The sequence below is a fragment of the Oratosquilla oratoria genome, chromosome 24 (genome assembly GCF_046742065.1).
Source record: "Oratosquilla oratoria isolate Oo_2021 chromosome 24, ASM4674206v1, whole genome shotgun sequence".
In the NCBI taxonomy this organism is placed as follows: domain Eukaryota; kingdom Metazoa; phylum Arthropoda; class Malacostraca; order Stomatopoda; family Squillidae; genus Oratosquilla; species Oratosquilla oratoria.
The window spans coordinates 54,885,149-54,890,148 of record NC_134800.1 but is presented as its reverse complement, the minus strand read 5'-3'; the positions used below and the strand labels follow the sequence as shown (position 1 = coordinate 54,890,148).

Sequence of the window (5,000 nt, the reverse complement as noted above, 5' to 3'; positions counted from 1 at the left end):
AAGGAGTTCTCTACCGCCAAGGTGTCGCCTACACCCATCAACGATGCGTCCACATACATGAATACGTTCATACATGTGCACGTACATACACGCTCATGTACACGTGCACATGTACACCCACAAATAAGTACACGTACATACACAGCGAACACATCTTGAGAAAATCCATTATACATTAGGAGTGTATCCTCCAGCGGACAGTAGATAAGAAAAGTGAAATTGAATTTAAAATACGAAAAAAATTGTGATAAATAATTAGATAGAGAGCGGCCTACTGAACAGTGATGGGCGTAATCACGATGCCCATTACACGTTTCTATAAATGGGCCTTCCCTTCCATACAGTCTTTACATAAAACATTCTGAAGTTATTGTTGTGGTGTGGCTTAAGCGCAGTCTTCTTTCACCAACTTCAACGAAAATTCTAATCATGAGTAATTTTGTTTTTTTTTTTTGTTTTTAACTTTCAGCCCTGTTTGGGGATAACATGTCGCGCATTATTCATAACTACCACTGGACGCAACCTACACAAAATTTCCATTGCCAACGGCGACAGCAGGTTTTGCAAGGTAATTTGCGAAATGATCTCTTCAATTTGCAAAATACAAATAAACTAATGAATAAATAAATGGATAAGGAAAATACACAAATTAGATGAAAAAAGTAATTCAATTTAGGAGGACAATATGCCGCAAATAAGTGGAGTCTTGCCTTTTTCTCAAAAAGATGAGTCTTCTACGTTTCCACAATGCCATTTGCCAAATATGAACAAAGAATAGTTGACACGACCCCTTTACTTTATTCTATTTATTTCTTTAATTATTTATCTAATTTACGTGTTTATCCAGTATCATTACTATCATCTAGTATTATTACTATTGTAATAATATTTACTATGATAGTCATTATCTTTTCATTTATGAATTGTTTTATTTACTTATTTTTGTTACATTTATTTCTCTATTGATCAATTCATTCATTATTATTACATGTATTTGTTAATTTGTTTACTTATATATCTATCCATTTATTCATAAGTTTATCTATACATTTTTTCATTTATTTGTTTATTTATTTACGTATTTATTTATTCATTTATATAGTTATTTACTTGTCAATGTATCTATTTATTCTATTGTTTTTCTTTTTTTTCACTCTGATGGGAGTTATCTGGACGGGTTGCACAAGTGTTTACCAGGTGTATCCTACTACTTTCGTACTGATAGAACAGCTGCCTATTTTGAACGAAAAGTCATTTAAAAAAATATATTTTGAAATGTGTATTACATGATTTTCAAAAGCTCCCAGCGTTGTACAACTCTAAAATGAAAGAACATACTCAAAGGATTACAAAGGATTACAAAGACGGAGCATGCCGACAGGAGACCTTTTGGTACATATCTAGGTCGGATGTGAAAAAAAATCATGATAATAATAAATTAATAAATAAAAACTATAATAATGTAAATAACAAATAAAAACATGAATAAATGCATAAGTATAGTCAGATAATAAACATACAGGTAAATAGTAAATAATAATAAATTGACATATACTCTCAAGTGTATCAAAGAAATGTGTTCGTTAGAAATCTGTGAGACAGTGGTAAGCCTTCTTAGTAAAAAGGAAGTAAACCTGAATTATTATTATCAGCTTTAGGTTTTGACACAAAAATTGCTCGTATAAAGAAGCAAAAACATGCAAACACGAAATTAACATAAAATCTTATTAATTTTGTAAATTATGATACATCAACGTAATATACGTTTATATTGGCGGAAATCAATAACAAGATCTTGCTAAAAGCGATACACTAACGAACAGAACCGCGTCGGGTGCTTCTAGACGCCATGTTTGTTTCGATCGATGTGGAAGTCGTAGAAATTGAAGAATAAATTGATCTGTTCTGACTTAACCTAACCTGACCTAACTTAACTTGCATCAGGTTCGTCGTCGTCGTCGTCGTCGTCGTCGTGGATTGCTTAAGAAAAGCATGACCTGATGTATTTCAATTTACAAAATTAATATCTGATATATTATATTGATATATCGCTTGGGTGTGCACAAGGTAGCCATTGCCATCGTCAAACTGACATTGAAGGGACTGAACAGACGACACAAACATGGTGTCTCGAAGTTATCGATACTGACCGGTTCGGTAGTGTATTTGCTTTTAGCAATTGTTTTGTTGTTTTCCGTCAAGAAAAACATATGTTATGTTGATGCCCTTTAATATACCAAATTAATGTTTAATTTTGTATTGATATATCGCGTAGCTGTGCACTTAATAATACCCATACAAACAAAAAATCAAACAAAACAAACAAACACATAGATAAATGAAGTCGAACAAGCGAATAGATTCCTTTACTGAATTCAAATATTTTCATTTTTAAATTGTATATATATATGTGTGTGTGTGTGTGTGTGTGTGTGTGTGTGTGTGTGTGTGTGTGTGTGTGTGTGTGTGTGTGTGTGTGTGTGTGTGTGTGTGTGTGTGTGTGTCTGTGTGTGTGTGTGTGTGTGTGTGTGTGTGTGTGTGTGTGTGTGTGTGTGTGTGTGTGTGTGTGTGTGTGTGTGTGTGTGTGTGTGTGTGTGTGTGTGTGTGTGTGTGTGTGTGTGTGTGTGTGTGTGTGTGTGCGTGTGTGTGTGTATGTGCGCGCGCGCGCGCGCGTGTGTGTGTGTGTGTGTGTGTATTTATGTATATGAACGATGATAAAAATTAAACAAGAAATAACAACCGTTCGCTCACATTTACGATTCGTCCAAGATTCGTATTGTTTTGTTCATATATTGCCCATCCACAGGCGATGCGTGAACGATACTGTACCAAAACGAACGAAACGTTACACTCACAAAGAAGTGCAACATATTTGAAAAATTCACAGCACATTAACATTTTACAGCAGTTGGCATAAAAAATCAGCATATGTATTTTCTCGTGTAGTATAGTTCAAAGACTTTTTCCTCAATAAAGCCACAGAACTCACCTTTACTTGGAAACTCGTTTGTCGCCATAATTGCATCATAAATGCAAAAGTCATGCATCTCAATTTTGTCCGGTACCCTGCCTAAGGTGATACGAGCTCAGCTGTTTTTCTTTGTTCCTCTCTCTCTCTCTTGCTACAATGACCACGTGCGATCTTCCTGATCCATGTAAATGGCGTTTGTTGTTGAGTGTGAGTTGGACAATTGTTTTAATTACTAGTATCTAAGCAAGTTGAAGTAACGTCGATCTGATTGTGAGTTAGTCTTTTTTTATCTTTTTCTTACTCTTGTGTTCTTGTGTGAGATGGACAATTGTTTTAATTACTAGTATCTAAGCAAGTTGAAGTACCGTCGATCTGATTGTGAGTTAGACTTTTTTATCTTTGTCTTACTCTTGTGTTCTATATCAAGAACTACTCATTCGAAGTCTCTTCCAAAGTATTTGTTAAACAAATTATATGTTTTTTCTGCATAAGTACTACATGTTCCCTCTCTCTTGTTTTGATGCAAATTGCTTGGAACTTCCAAAATTTGTGGATTTTCATCTTTTCGACTTCCATTTCCTTCTCTTAAGTAAATCTGAATTTATTTATATTTTCATTTACTTATTTCTTTACACAAAACATACCATAAACTGCCATTTATATTACATTATTTGTTTATTTGTTTGTTATTATTTGTCTGTTTGTTTATCATTGCTTGATTTTCATTTATTATCATCTATGTCAATTTATTATTATTTACTATTTACCTGTTTGTTTATTATCTAACTGTACCTATGCATTTATTTCATCTATTATTATTTAAATTATTATAGTTTTTGATTTATTTTTATCTATCTATCATTATTATATATTTTTTTCGCATCCGACCTAGTTATGGACCAAAAGGTCTCCTGTCGGCATGCTCCGCCTTTGTAATCCTTTGTAAACATAAGAATTAGAAAAAGCTCGTGGTGTAATCGCTTAGTTTCAGGTTCGAATCCCGCATTTCTCTCCGATTCTCAATAGTAACTGTTACCTGCCCCAATGATCCAAGTATATTGAGCAAAGGCAACGGTTTTGAATGCAGCTAAGCGTCTCCTGATGTAAGCTGCTCTCCCACACAAATATAAACAATCACAAGGATAAACAAATATGAACCATCTTTGAGAATGAACAGGATCTTGTTGTGAAGATCTTTATATATATATATATATATGTATATATGTATATGTATATATATATATACAAATATACATACATATATATATATATATGTATGTGTGTGTGTGTGTGTGTGTGTGTGTGTGTGTGTGTGTGTGTGTGTGTGTGTGTGTGTGTGTGTGTGTGTGTGTGTGTGTGTGTGTGTGTGTTATTTCTACCTCAGCAGTGAAGCAACCTTGCTATGGATGTACTGTGCCTTACGGCATTGCTTCTGACCCGGATAGTGGATAAGAAATAGGGATGGCCTATCATCCACGAGGAGCTAAGTTGAGAGGGAAATAATTAGATCGTGGATGGGGATTGAATTGTTGGGAATGGGTTTGTGCCTTAATTGGCTACCTCCCTTATAATAGGGAAGAAGCCCTTGTTATATAGACAGTATTTAGATAGATTTTTGCCTAGAGAGATAGAAAATAAGACAGCGGGATTGGTAGCAATAGTTTTTTACTTTAAATGTCCAGCCGTCATCAGCCAATTACTATATATAGATCACGAGTCCGTCCATAATTAGAATATGTTATTTCAGCGTGATTCCCAGGTCTCAATACAGACATATATAGATTTGAAAGACTGCAGCTGTAGGCTACAAAACGAAGCATATGAAACAAAGACAAAAAAAAAAGAAAAAACATACGAAAACCACTTAAGAATTTTGAAACTATTCTCTCTAAAAGAGCAAAGACTCAGGGGGACTTACCATTAAGATTCTAAAAGGAAATTGATAATATCAGAGTAAAGTATTTTCTCATTAAATACTATCCGGGAGTGAAATAATATCCTCAAATTGTCAAGACATAGATTTAACTCA

At 34.0% G+C, this 5,000-nt stretch overlaps 1 protein-coding gene across 3 annotated transcripts in view; it reads right to left on the bottom strand.

The window, feature by feature from the left end:
- Orct (Organic cation transporter) overlaps positions 1–5,000 on the bottom strand; it is a 128,407-nt gene that overhangs the window by 86,769 nt on the left and 36,638 nt on the right. The window lies entirely within an intron of this gene.